The sequence below is a fragment of the Puma concolor genome, chromosome C1 (genome assembly GCF_028749965.1).
Source record: "Puma concolor isolate L17-30 chromosome C1, mPumCon1.1.hap2, whole genome shotgun sequence".
Taxonomy (NCBI): Eukaryota; Metazoa; Chordata; class Mammalia; order Carnivora; family Felidae; genus Puma; species Puma concolor.
In genome coordinates, this window is record NC_141674.1 from 167,222,205 (window position 1) to 167,237,988 (window position 15,784).

General features: G+C 38.0%; 1 protein-coding gene across 1 annotated transcript in view; it reads right to left on the reverse strand.

Annotated features, from left to right (window-relative positions):
- PDE11A (phosphodiesterase 11A) overlaps positions 1-15,784 on the reverse strand; it is a 414,495-nt gene that overhangs the window by 376,722 nt on the left and 21,989 nt on the right. The gene's annotated exons all lie outside the window — the stretch shown is intronic.

The window sequence follows — 15,784 nt, forward strand, 5'->3', positions numbered from 1 at the left end:
AGGGATGTTCCAGATATGGCTTGTCTCTGCTAGCTAGACTGAGAATAACATCAAGTTTCCCTTGGGGCTTTTCTAAACCTAGTGGTTAAATATAGGTGATTTCCCAGGAAAGAATGGCAGGCTGATTACACTTTCTTGATGCTCAGAGGTCTCCTCTTTTGTGAGAAGCAAAAGCAGACTAGGAACTATCCAGTTCCCTCTGACAGCAGGACAATCTAGATGTGCTCTTACAGAATGCTAGCAATTAGGGTAATAGAATAAAGAGCTAAGTAGTGACTTTTTACAGTTTTCCACATGGCAGGCTTATACGGGTGACTTACACGATAAGTAAAGATTACTGCCAGAAGATGTCCTCAGAGCTAAGAAGACAAAGTGTATCAAGCACTTACTATGTATTGATCACTTTATTATTTTTTTCTTAAGTAGGCTCCACACCCAACATGGGGCTTGAACTTATGACCCTGAGATCAGCATGCTGTACCTACTGAGCCATCCAGATGTCCCAGCACTGATCAGTTTATTTTATTATTTTTTTAATGTTTATTTTTGAGAGGGAGAGTACAAGCAAGGGAGGGGCAGAGAGAAAGGGAGAGAGAGAATCCCAAGCAGGTTCCACAGTGTCAGTGCAGAGCCTGATGTAGGGCTCAAACTCACAACTGTGAGATCATGACCTAAGCCGAAGTCAGACACTTATCTGACTGAGCCACCCAGGTGCCCCAATCACTTTAAATTAAGAGATTAATTTAATCCTCAAAACAGACTTATGAGATGGGGAATCTTCTCCCATTTTAAAGATGGAAAAACTCTGAGAAGTTGGGTATTAAACCCAAGGTGCACAGATAGTGGGTGCCAAAACTGGGATGCAAATCCATTTAGTTTGGCTCCAGAGTAAGGCACACTCTTAGCCACATCACTGGATTGTCTTCTACCTGTGCCAGCTGAGTCTCATCTATGGCAGGATTTGGACTAGTAACAGAGATGCAGGGACTAGGGCAGAATGTTCTCTAAACATTCCTCTGATAGCACCAGGAGGAGCAGACAGGGGGAAGAGAGGCCCTTGTGCACAAATTCCACACTTCCCAGCTTAGTCAGCATGATTAAGAACATGGCCTTGGCATTTAAAATGCAACAGTAAACAAAACAAAGACCCTGTCTTCATGGAGCTGACATTATGGTGGGGAGACAGCCAATAAACAAATAGGAAAATAAATATAGAGAATAAGAGAACATTGGCACCAAGCACTGTGAAGAAAAACAAAACTTGGCAAAGGATTAGATAAGGGATGAGGTAGTGGAAAGACCTTTCTGAGGAGGGGACACCTGAGTGGAGATCTGGTGGAAATGAGGCAAGGAGCTATGTTGATATCTAGGGAAAAGAATGTACCAGGTAGAGGAGGCAAGTGCAAGAATTGTGAGATGCGATGCATTTGGAGTAATTAAGAAGACAGTGAATCAAGCACAGAATATTGGTAGTTTGGAGATGCAGGCTACTAAGGAAATAGTGATGGTCAGGAATTAAATTTTAAAAAATGATTAGCACTGTACCTGATACATAGGAAGTGCTCAATAAATGTTGGCTGTTGTATTACTTTTATATAATCATTGTTATTATCCTAAAGTAATAGTGTATGGAAACCTCACTGCATGTGATCCCATCTCTGGTAACTTGAGTGAAATATCAGTAAAGATGGTCAAGGTAGTATGCTGGAACTGGCTTGCAGGGGCTCACAAGAGCCTATTTTATTTTAGCAGCTCTTTCCAACTCTATGTTCAGTGACATTATGTAGCTTGCAATCAGCCATGAAGGGCTTATTTACATGATGGAAATCAACAAGTGCTACACATCAGGATTTTTTTTTCCAGATTCCTAGCTGTTAAACATTTACCAACATTCAGTGAAAACAAATTTTGTCCATTAACTGATGAATGGATAAATAAAATGTGTTATATCCATAAAATGGAGTATTATTTGGCCATAATAAGGAAGTATACATGTTCTGATATGCTACAACTTAGATGAACCTTAAAAATGTTAAGCAAAGTGAAAGCAGCTACTCACAAAGGACCACATATTGTGTGATTTCATTTATAGGAAATGTCCACAATAGGGGCGCCTGGGTGGCGCAGTCCGTTAAGCGTCCGACTTCAGCCAGGTCACGATCTCGCGGTCCGTGAGTTCGAGCCCCGCGTCAGGCTCTGGGCTGATGGCTCAGAGCCTGGAGCCTGTTTCCGATTCTGTGTCTCCCTCTCTCTCTGCCCCTCCCCCGCTCATGCTCTGTCTCTCTCTGTCCCAAAAATAAATAAACGTTGAAAAAAAAAAAAAAAAGAAATGTCCACAATAAACAAATCCAAAGAGATAGAAAGTAGATTAGTGGTTGCCAGAAGGTGAGGGGAGAGAAGACAGAGAAGAAACAGATGACCACTAACCGGGAGAGTTTCTTTTTGAGATAATGAAAATAATGTTCTAAAACTGATTGTGGTGCTGATTACAAAATTCTGTGACTATACTTAAGTCCACTGAATTGTAAACTTTAAATAGGTGAATTATGTGATATGTGAATTATATCTCAATAAAACTTACAAAACAACAACAACAAAAACCATTTACCAACACATGACTGGCTATAATACAGCAGCAATGTTGTACATGGAAGTAAGAAAAGCACTGAGCATCCTCAAAGAAGGAAGAGAAGTAGACCAGTCCTGGTCTGTCTGGAAATAGAAGGTTTAATAAGCAGTCATCTCCTTAATTCTATCTTCTATGTTTTCATTATAAAAGCAGTTACTTAGCATTTATCATATTCCAGGCTCTGGGGACAAAAGAAGACTAAGACAAAACCTCTGCCTTTGAGGATTCCATGGTCTACAGTACCAAGAGGAGTGGCAGTAGAGAAAGAATACTGGGAAGAGTGGGAAAATTAATTGAGCATATCAAGCTTGGTTTTGAATTGGCTGCAGCCTTATTCCCTGCTTGATTTATGGGATCAATGAAGGAGTCAATGGTTGAGGAAAGAAGCGAGAAGGTGACCAAAAATACTCGTAAGGTAGTCCAGAAGGCTGCAATGGAGGGCTGCACGATAAGATGTGTGTTGATGTGGCCCCAGTTGCCATTTCCTTTTCATTCTCAGTTCGTAGAATAGTATGTGTATTAGTCATGGTCCCAAGAGAAAAACAGAGCACAAAGTAATTTCAAGAGGGTTAATTTACAAGGAGAATGATTACCAAGGTAGAATATAGACAAACCACTGGGACAGTGAATAAACTTGGGACTTGCAGCAAAAGAGAAGTCACCATCCCCAGACCTAATGGGAGAAGGAAGAGGAAGTTCACCAGGACCCAAAGGACAGGGGGCTTATATAGTAGCAACTGCCTTCAGAGGAGTAGTGACAGCTTGTCAAAGGACATCAACAGCTCAAGTTGACCTCAAATACCTTGAACTCGTTTTCCCTCCCTCCTAGCATGACCAGACCCAACTACGAGCTAGAGGGTGCTAGAGCTTGTTGATAGAATCCATATAGGTCATCCTTTCTAGGCAGAGAATAGCAGGGACAAAGAAGGATCTGTATAAGCTATGGGGAGACAAGTAGAGAATATTTGGCCCAGTATGGAACCTTGAAGAAGTCCCCTTATCAAATTCTGGATGCTATAGCTCCAAAGAATCTTCTGTAATTCTGCCCTGTTTTCTGTGTAAGTCTGCTAATTCCATCAAAACTGTCTATAATAGATTCTACAACAACATTTGCAGTCAACAGAACCCTGAAGGGCACTAACCCTGAAAAGGTATGATATTGTGATGATAAGTCAATCAGTTCAAGAAAGATGCTCTGTTGACTCCCTCTCTAGCCACCCCTTCTCTTTCTACCAAGCTGTATATATTGACCAAGTAGCCTCTCATTGGAGAATGGAAAATATAAAAGGGCCTTCCTATTTGTAGTTTTCAAGAACAAGGGCTTCTTTTTTGATCCAACTATTCATTACTTTATCACTGCCATTGTCAATTAGCATTTATTGATCACTCATTGGCTTCCATACAAGATAACTTCTGTTATTCCAAAGGGAACTGTTATATTTTAGCATTAGGTGGAACTGTAGAGATCATCTAATACTCCACTTTCATTTTCCACATGTGGAAACTGAGATCTAGAGCAGACACATAACTCCTCCAGTCATCTGCTAAGCACAACCTCTGATGTGCTCCTGGTTCCATCCCACCCTTACCAACATCCCAGAACTTGAAACCAATCTCTTGACCCAATGAACTTCTGTTTCTTAAGTGTGTCTCCTAATCATTCCATCTCCTAAAACAGACTTTCACTGTGTGATCAATAGGCATCATCAGATAGGTTGAAGCAATTTCCAAAATAAAACACTCACTTCAAAAAAGTTAAAATTGGCATATTATTATTTTAGGAGATAGAGGTCCACAGGATCAAACAAAAGAAGGGTTATTCCAATTCCAAAGATTAAAAGTCTCTAAACTGTAAGTTCCACAGAGATATTTATATTTATCTTTATAGGAATTTAACATCAGAAGTTGGTCATGTTCTATGTCAAATCCAAAACCCAAGGAGCTGTATTTGGGATTTTCTAGAGAAACAGAACCAATAAAACCAAAAAGTAATATATCCGTATCCATCCATCTATCCATCCAGAGAGAGAGAGAGGGAGATTTATTATGATGGACTGGCTCACATGATTATGGAGGCTGAATCCCATGATCTGCTGTCTGCAAACTAGAAATCCAGGAAAGCCAGGGCGCCTGGGTGGCTCAGTCAGTTGAGCATCCGACTTCCGCTCAGGTCATGATCTCATGGCTCGTGAGTTCGAGCCCTGTGTCAAGCTCTGTGCTGACAGCTCAGAGCCTGGAGCCTGCTTCTGATTCTGTGTCTCCCTCTCTCTCTGCCCCTGACCCACTCGCATTCTGTCTCTGTCTCTCTCAAAAATAAATAAACATTTTAAAAAATGTAAAAAAAAAAAAAAAAAAGAAAGAAAGAAATCCAGGAAAGCCAAGTGATGTAATTCAGTCCAAGTCTAAAGACCTGAGAACAAGGGGACTAAATAAGGTAAATCCCAGTCCAAGGGCAGGAGGGGATGAGATGTTCCATCTCAAGCAGTAAGGCAGGAAAAGAGTTGAGTTCCCTTTTTTTCACCTCTTGTTCTATTCAGGCCTTCAATAGAATGAATGGATGGTGCCCAATCACACTGGAGAGAGCAATCTACTGAGTCCTTCAGTTCAGATGCTAATCTCATCTAGAGATGAGATACCCAAAACAATGTTTAATCTTAGTACTCTGATCCCTACTCAAGTTGACACATAAAATTAACCACTGCAGGTGCCTTACCTGGTTTTAAATTTTGTAAGCACCTTCTTCCCCCATTCTATTTGTGTAGAATTTCAACATTTATCTATGTTTAAGTTGTTATTCCTTATCCTAGTAGTGATTTCACGTTAGTCCAGTATAATTTTATAACCCACAGTAACTCACAAGAGAATAATAAATTTATAAAGTAACTGTGTGGATGCCTATATGCCACACGGGGTAAATTACATTAGCAAAATGGTGAAAGTTACTTTCTCCTTCATATAAAAAGTGCTGCTGCCACATTGCCCTTCTGTACAAAGGCTTATCAAACTTGCATCATACTTGGTAATGTTCCATTGGCCAAAGCCAATCATATAGCCAAGTACAGAGTCAGAGGAGTGACAAGAATGTGAATACTCACAGGTGTGGTTTATTGGACACCACTGATTTAACAGTTAACCACCCAAGCTCCCTCCTAAATCCCCAACCTACATTTCCAACTGCTACAAAGCACTTGCTCTTATATGTCTCACAGACAACCCAAATTTATCATTCCCAAGATCACTCTCATTCTTCCCCATCTTACACACTCAATCTGAGGTATACTTACCTCAGAAATTTCTTTTTGAATCTAGCCTCTCTTCTCTAAACTCACTTGACTTAATTCAAGTCTTCATCATTTGTCCATTTTCTACCAGTGTCATCTTCCACATAATAAGTGTAATAATGGCACAGCCTTGCCTATAAACTTTTATTTATAGGATTAAGTCCTTGTCAAAGACATGTAGTGGGTTGAGTGATAACCCTCCAAAACATGTATCCTCCCAGAATCTGTGAATGTGATCTTATTGGGAAAGAGGATTTTTGTAGATATAACCAAGGATCTCAAGATTATCCTATAATCAGGAATCCAATGACACTTTTCCTTATAAGATATAGAAGAGAAGACTGAGACACACAGAGAAGGCAATGTGAAGACAGAAGTAGAGGTTGGAGTGAGGAATATCAAGGATTGCTGGCAACTACAAGCTAGGAAAGAAGCATGGAATAGATTCTCCCTCAGAGCATCCAGAAAAAAAAAAAAAAATCAACTTTCCCAACATCTTGAATTTGGAGTTCTGGCCTCTGGAACTGCCAGAGAATAAATTTCTGTTGCTTTAAGCCACCAAGTTTGTGGTAATTTGTTACAACAGCCCTGAGAAACTAATGTAAGTTCCTTCATCACTGTACCTCTATTGTCCATCTCTCTTCTTTTCCTTCTCATCTTCTGCTATTCCCTGCTGTATACTCTCCAAGCATGCAGATCCCTTCTCTCTTCTGGGCTTTCTCCTGAAATGCCCTTCTCCCCTTTCCTGCCTCTCAAACTTCTTTTCTCCAATAAAACCTATTTGAAGTGTCACACCCTCTATGAAGTTTTATCTGCTTTCATAGAATGAAGCTGTGTTCTGTCTTCCAGTGTGATCTGTCCTCCTGCTTCCACACATTTTGGTCAAATATCTACTATAAATCATTTAATACTTGGTGTTTACTCAACCCAACATGATGTATTTCATTCTCCATTAAAAAAATTTTTTTACAGGGGCGCCTGGATGGCTCAGTTGGTTAAGTGTCCGACTTCGGCTCAGGTCATGATCTCGCGGTTCGTGAGTTCAAGCCCCGTGTCAGGCTCTGTGCTGATGGCTCAGAGCCTGGAGCCTGTTTCAGATCCTGTGTCTCCCTCTCTCTCTGCCCCTCCCCCGTTCATGATCTGTCTCTCTCTGTCTCAAAAATAAATAAACGTTAAAAAAAATTTTTGAAAAAAAAATTTTTTTTTACATTAAAGCACATTTCCTTATTCTTTATCTCTTCATCTTTTTTTCAATTTAGAAATTGAAACCACTCAGAGCTATAAGCCCAGTTGCATTCATTGTATTAAAGAATAATAAGTACCTATAAGGTAAATTTTTTAAATTTCAAAGATACCTAGGTGAACAGTAATGACCAATGAAGGTAGAAAAATAAGCTTCATATGATAAATTAGACAAGTACTGCATGATATCGCTTATATGTAGAATCTAAAAAAGTCAGACATATATCAAAAAAAAAAAAGAAAGAAAGAAACAAAGAGAGAGAGTGTGTATGTAAAACAGTGGTTACCAGTGGTAACAGGGGAGGGATAAGATTGATGGTGTTAAAGGGTACAAACTTATAAGAAGTACTAAAATAGCCACAGATGTAATGCAGTTTACTGAATAGACAATAATATTGTACTGTAAGTATGTAATATGATAAATATCATTACAACTACAACCATATTATAATATATAAATATATCAAAGTAACATGACGTACCCCTTGAATTTACACAATGTTAGATGTCAAATTTACTCAAAAAAAGTAAAAAATATGCTACAATATCATGCCATAAGTGTTTTAGATATTATTCTTCTTAAAATCAATAGATACTTTATCTGAGAAGAAAAACTAGCAATAATCAAAGTATCTTGCTGAAGAATGATTTGTTGATAAAATAAACTGATTGGCTTTTAACTGTTTCAAACTATTTTCTCTACATTGAGAAACTCAAACTTAGAAGAATATGAGCAGATTCAATATTTTAAAACCATCTTGAATCTTTATAAAGTAACTTACCTACAAGTATCTTAAACAGCCAATAGCTGAGTTAGACACTGAAGTTATAAAATAACGGAAGGACATCCCTTTCGTCAAAGAATATTTACAGTCTAGCTAGGGAGACAGAATATTTATACTAAAATACAGATGACAATACAAGATGCTATTTCTTGAGTATAAAAAACAAAAAAATCTATACAAGAAATCACAAATGTTCTTAAATGCCACATGATATTGTTTGCATTCAATAATAATTCACAATTAGTATTAATATTGAAAGTGTAGATCTAATATCAGAACAAAAGGAGGGAAAAAATTGAAGGAAAATTTCACAATGAGTGATTTGGTTTTCATGCAAAGAACTAAAATAAAAGGAGGGTGCAAATCAAATTCAGCAATACATTGAGAAGATCATAAACCATGATCAGGTAGGACTTATTTCAGGGATGCAAGAATGGTTCAACATCCACAAAGTAGTCGATGTGATATACCACATTAATAAAATGAAGGATAAAAATCATACAATCATCTAAACAGATGCAGAAAAAAGCGCTTAACAAAATTCAACATCCATTTATGACAAAAACTTTCAACAAAGTAGGGACAGAGGGAATGTACCTCAACATAACAAAGGCCATACATATATGACAAGTCCACAGCTAACATAATATTCAATGGTGAAAAGCTGAAAACTTTTCCTCTAAGATCAGGAATAAGACAAGGACGCCCACTCACTCTTGCCACAGTATTCTGGAAGTCCTAACCAAAGCAATGAGGCAAGAAAAAGAAATAAAATATATCCAAATTAGAAAGAAAGAAGTAAAACTGCCACTATTTGCACATACAATGATATTATATATAAAACCCTAAATATTTCATCAAAAAACTGTTACAACTAATAAATATAATAAAGTTGCAGGATACAAAGTTGGTGCACAAACATCTTCTGTAGTTAAATACTCTAATAATGAATTATCAGAAAGAGAAATGAAGAAAACAATTGCATTTACAATTGCATCAAAAAGAATAAAATACCTAGGAATTAATTTAACCAAAAAGGTGAAAGACCTATATGTTGAAAGCCACAAGACGTTAATGACAAAAATTAAAGAAGATATAAATAAACGGAAAGATAGTCCATGCTCAAGGATTGAAAGAATCAGTATTTTTAAAAGATCCATACTATACAAAGTAATCTACAAATTCAATGCACTATCAAAATTCCTATGGCATTTTCATCCTAAAATTTGTGTGGAATCACAAAAGACCCTGAACAGCCAAAGCAATCTTGAGAAAGAAGAACAAAGCTGGAGGAATCATGCTCCCTGATTTCAAACTGTATTCCAAAGCTGTAGTAATTAAAACAGTATGACACTGGCATAAAAACAGACATATAGATCAACAGAACAAAATAGAGAGATGAGAAATAAACCCATGCATATATGGTCAATTAATTTATGACAAATGAGCCAAGGGAAGGACAGTCTCTTTAATAAACAGTGTTGGGAAAATTGAACAGCCACATATAAAAGAGTAAAACCTGACAACTATTTTACACCATACACAAAAATTAACTAAAAATGGATTAAAGACTTAAATGTGAGACCTGAAACCATCAAACTCCGAGAAGAAAATATAGATGGTAGGCTCCTATCATCTCTAAGACATATTTTAATATGACATGAAAAGCAAAGCAAGAAAAGCAGAAATAAACAAGTGAGGGGCACCTGGGTGGCTCAATTGGTTAAGCATCTGACTCCTGGTTTTGGCTCAGGTCATGATTTCATGGTTTGTGAGTTCGAGCCCTGCATCTGGCTCTGTGTTGACAGTGCAGAGCATGCTTGGGATTCTCTCTCTGTCTCTCTCTCAAAATAAATAAATTTAAAAAAATAATAAATAAATAAATAAGTAGGACTATATCAAACTAAAGAGCTTCTGCACAGCAAAAGAAATCATTAAGAAAATGAAAAAGCAACTTACTGAGTGGGAGAAAATTTTCGCAAATCATATAACCAATAAAGAGCTAATAATCAAAATTTCTAAAGGATTTGTATAACTCAATAGCAAAAAAACAAAAACAAAAACAAGAAAACCCACAAACAATCCAATTTTTAAAAATGGGTAGAAGATATTTTTCCAAAAAAGACATACAGATGGCCAACAGGTACATAAAAAGGTGTTCAACATCATTAATCATCAAGGAAATGCAATTCAAAACCATAATTAGATATCACCTGACACCTGTTAGAATGGCTATTATCAAAAAGACAAGAAATAACAAATGCTGGCGAGGATGTGAAGAAAAGGGAACTCTCATGTACTCTTAGTATAGCCACTATGGAAAAGAGTATGGAAGTTCCTTAAAAATTAAAAACAGAACTATCATATCATCCAGCAACACCACTTCTGGGTACTTAGCCAAAGAAAACAAAAACAAGAACTTGAAAAGTTGCACCCCCATTTCATTGCAGCATTATTCACAATAGCCAAGATACATAAACAACTGAAGTGTCCAGTGATGAATGAATGGATAAAGAAAATGTGGTATATACATACAATGGAATATTATATAGCCATAGAAAAGAATGAAATCATGCCATTTGCAACAACATAGATGGACCTTGCGGGCATTATGCTAACTGAAATAAATCAGACAATGACAGTACGATCTCACTTACATGTAGAATCTTAAAAAACAAAACCAAAAAAACCAAGCTCATAGATACAGGGAACAGGCTGGTGGTTGCCAGAGGCAGGGGGAATGTATGAACTGGGTCAAAAGATACAAACTTCCAGTTTTAAAATAAGTCATGGGGATGAAATGTATAGCATGGTGACTATAGTTAATAATACTGCACTGTACACTTGAAAGTTGTCAAGAGAGTAAACTTAAATATTCTCATCACAAAAAAAAAAAAAGTGTAACCATGTGTGGTGATGGATGTTAACTAGGCTTGCTATAGTGACCATCTGCAATATATACATATAGTTGAATCATTGCATTTTACTCCTGAAACTGACATAGTATCAATTATACCTCAACAAAGATAATTTTTAAAAAATAGAGCAAAGCTAGCACCAAGGGTGTGATTGGCCCAGGCAACAGGTAAATAAAAGAGCAAAGAGGCTGGGCCAAGAGAGCGACTGTTTGAAGTGAAAATATGAGAAAAGGAAATGCTTACACATACTTATGGTAGGTGGTATCTTGTTTGCCATTATTCACTACCTCTTCCTTCTAACAGTATGACATACTACTGTTATGTGACTTGACATTCCTCCTGCAGGGAGAGTATACCTCCTCACCTCACTGGCTTTGGGCTTGGCCACTTACATGTTTTGGTCATTAGAATGTGAACACACGTAATATATGCCACAGCTGAGCAGAAGCTTTATGAAGAAGCTTCTTCCAGGGCTTTAGATCTTTCCCTCTGTCACAAGAATGGGAATGTCCCATATAGGTACTTCCCCTTTAACCTGGGTCCCAGAATGTGAAGACACTTAGAACAAAGCCACAGCTGACCACAGGCTACACTTCCTGTGAATGAGAAATACATGTTTTGTTGTTGCAAGACCATAAGGTTTTGTTACGATAGCAAAGTTGACTAATACAGAAAATGAGACTAGAAGTAGGGTGCTGCTCTGTAGACCTATCTTCAGCACCACAGAGTTGGTGGAATGGAAACTAAACTGTTATTTGGAGCTAGAAAAAAGTGACCTATGTTACATAGGGATCAAACACTTGGGGAAATTGTCACCTGCAATTACTTGAACATCAGGTAATAAACCTAATGAATTTGACTTTGGGTAAAGTGAAATAAATGGTTCTGCAAATAAACTATACTGAAAGTGAGAGATCTGCCCCCCCCCCAATTTTATAAATAGTGCCCCTTTCTGCACTCCTTCCTCTGCCTTCTTAGTGCCTGTCATCAGCTCTTGTGCCCTTATGCAACACCCCACCCCTACAGTGGGTGTGCCCCACTCACACCTGCCTCTACTACCATAATATTCTGTGCTTCAATGAGTCCCCAGTTTGTGGAGAAGGAGGAATTAAAGCTGAAGAACTGCATGAAACTGTGATTTCAAACTCAAAAGTAGATGGTAATGATCACTGAGTGACAAATATAGAGAAGGAAATTTGATTCTAAATTCTTCCCCATGTTAATATTTTAGAAGAATGTGACGATGAGGGAGAATAAGCAAATGCTCTCAAAATCATGCTGTATTATACACAACATCGTGTGAGACACAAGGGCTTAATTTAAAAAATTACTCTTCTTGAAAACTAAATGGTATGTTGTTTTCCAAAAGAACCACTGACTAGAGGTTTTCATCTAGAAAGTACTTTACTAGCTAGTATAAAAAATTTTAAGAACAAAGCAACTAACAATGTTCCCTGCTTTCTGAAGAGTTCCCTCTGTTCTATCTGAAACATGCAAACAATTGCCAAGTTAACTGATCTAACATTTTTACTTTAATTAAATGAAACCATACTTTATTCTTCCAGATCCTTATCAAGATATATATTAGAACTGTCTATGCTGAAAGTGATAAATATACATCTTATATAATCATCCAACTACCTGTAATACTTCTCAAATATATTTTTGTTGATATGCGATCAGCATAACATTTCCTTTCTACTGATGTTTCCTGGTTCCTGTTAATGGCCCTATAAAACAAGGATACTTACTTCTTTCAGATTACATAAACATAGTAATCTGTTCTCTAATTAACATGAATCTTTTTTTCTATTGAATCTTTAATTCAAGTTTAGGAGACAATAGCAGACTTCAGTAACCTGACAACCTTAGATGGTTGTAAAGTTCATTATTCTTTCCTTTGCTTTGTCAAGGCACCCCAAATTTAGGTTGGAGAGTACCTAGAGAGTAATTCCCTTTGAGGTTCCTGTTATTCATAAGGAGGTATGTTGCACTGATATAGTATCTGTATCAGTTAGGATTTGACCAAGGATTCAGGGCCACTGTGAGTGATGTGAATAAGGGAGTTACTAAAGGAGACCTTACACAATTTGGGAAGAAGCAGAGGAATACAGGTCCAGAAGGGAGCATCTAAAGGATTAGAGCAAAGTCTCTAAGATCACAAAGGAGAGTTGGGGAAGGCTATGGAAGTTTGTGGGCTCTGATTTCATGATGGGCTTACAGTTACTGTAGGTTAGCAGGGCAGATAGTGAGGAAGGAGAGCGGGAGCAAAGTAGGTAGAAGAAGGACAAACTCGGTGAGGCAGTGAGGACAGACTGGTACTGTTTTGTCTATTTCTCATCTATTCCAAACCTTTATTATGTGGATGGCCCAAGGCTCAAACTGAAAGAGATCTGGTAGGAGCTGGGAGAAGCTGAGTCCACTTGCTGCCCCACCACATGAAGGCTGCAGTCAACAGATTAGCGACAAGTATAAGTTGCACCTGGGGCCCTGCAGCAACCTGACAAATGTAAAGGCTTTTGCCTAACTCTGCCCCTTTCCAAATCTCAGGCAGGTTTCTCACATGACCAGCCTTAACCAGGAACCACACAGAGAAGAGAACTCTGGCAAACACAGCTGATAGAGAATAAAACGGCATAGTGCCCAGACATCCCTTCATGTAAACTGACCCTAAGATGGAGTTAAGCCTCTCAAAGACAACATATATTCATTTGATAATAAAGCCTATCATAGTACAGAATTTTAATGACTGCATTTATTTGCAAATTTTCCTCCAAACTTTTTTCTAATACCAGAAACATCACTACCAGCAAAGAGGTATTTATTTTGCTCTTACCAAGATAAACATAAATGTAAAACAACATTCAACATCTTATCACTGTTTGATTTTTTAAATGGAAGAAATCTACTTAATACTTCTCTATTCCCACCGAACTGCCCTTTACCACCTCAGCTCTTCTCATACTATCTTCTTTCTGCTTCTCCTAGGTCAAAAGTATTTAAACTCCAAACATAGGGCCTTCCTTCTTGTTCCTCCCTGCAATGTGGCCTTTTGTCAAAACCACCAAGGCCATCTGTCAGAGTCGTATAAATCTAAGCTATAATTATGAGTATGAATTTAAGTTCAAGTCTTTCTTACAGAGTTTTCTGTCCCATATAAATTAAAATATGAAGTATGTCACCAAATTCTATATCCTTGCAAACCCAACTCAGCTCTGAGACTGGTAACATCCCTAATACACTCTTGGAGTCCCTACAGATGTCTCTGCCCTCATCAAAGAATTTCTCCAGGGAGAGTAACAAGCTCAACTTCGTCTGAAGTCTTGGTCCCCAGGGACACATTCTTCCATACAGTAGTGGCACTGAACTCCCACTTGCCAGAAGCATTAAAATTGGGCCCAAGCACTTAGTTGACTTAATAGAACCTTCTGGAGATCACAGCTTTTTCAATAATGTTCCCCTCACTTTGGGAATTTTCAGGTAGGGTAACTTCTCAATAGAAGCATTTGCTAATAAGTTAACTCATTAACATATTATCCCTATGATATGGTAAAAAGTCACCAGGAATTGGGGCAGAAGATCCAAAGGTTGGTTCTAGCACAAGTCCCAAGGAGAAGGTAAAATCCACCTTCTTTTTCCCTGATGTTTATTTTTGAGAGAGAGAGACAGAGAGAGAGAGCATGAGCAGGGGAAGAGGCAGAGAGAGAGGGAGACAATCCGAAGCAGGTTCCAGGCTCTGAGCTATCAGCACAGAGCCCAACATGGGGCTCAAACTCATAAACCATGAAATCATGGCGGAAGTTGGATGCTTAACCGACTGAGTCATCCAGGCAGCCCTGAGAAGGTAAAATCCATCTTACAGGGGTGTTGTTGTGAAGTGGAAATTAGAGAATGGATATCCTATTCTCACCCATAATGACCCCTGACCGACTAAGTCCATTACCCACCTTTTTGGTAAGGAAATACCTTCCCTTTCCTGCATTGGGCCCTACATTTGGGTAATGGAGTGTTTATAGGACTGCATAGCCAATTCAGGGGCCACTTCACACCACACAGAGCCACCATTCCCTTGTATACAGGCCCTGTGGTGGACCTGCTCCACCATGACTCATAGCCAATTCCTGTGAGGTGGGAGGCCTTTCCACACTAATGGTGAGGGTTGTCTTTTTTCTTCATCCTCTTTCTCAAAAGGGTACATGCTATCCCTCCCTTCAGTCCAGCCTCACATTACTCAGGATTAAAAAGGTACCCTAAAAAGATTAATGCAAACATATTACATGTTATGTGACATAAATGCTTATTAACATAGAACATGCTTTTCTCCTTCTCTCTAGGTTTTATTTTATGTCACACATGGTCAACAATTTGCTTTTTGTTCCAATAATATTCCTAAGATAAGACCAAATATTTGACTTCAATTTCCTTATTTTTTCTTAAAGTTACTTATAATGAAGTTATAGCTATAAATATAATAAAGATATAATAAAAAGCAAACAAATAACCAAACATAGCTTAATGAAAACTAAAGCTAATGTCTGCTACATTTACATTTAAATGATAGAGAAGTAAGTATGTGGAAATTATCTCCATCATCAATAGCAGTTGCTAGGCTTATAAAATATTTTGTGCATGTAGAGACTACTGAAGCACAATAGATTTCAGTTCTCTTCTCTCTCTTCCTCATGCTGGCCTTATCAACATCCCTAGTCTGCAGACGAAAGTCAGTTCTGACTCTGAAGGGCATTTGATCATAGATTACACACAATCAAAAATTTCAACTTTTATTTATTTTTTTTAAATGTTTATTTATTTTTGAGACAGAGAGAGACAGAGCATGAACGGGGGAGGAGCAGAGAGAGAGGGAGACAACAGAATCCGAAGCAGGCTCCAGGCTCTGAGCTGTCAGCACAGAGCCCGACACGGGGCTCG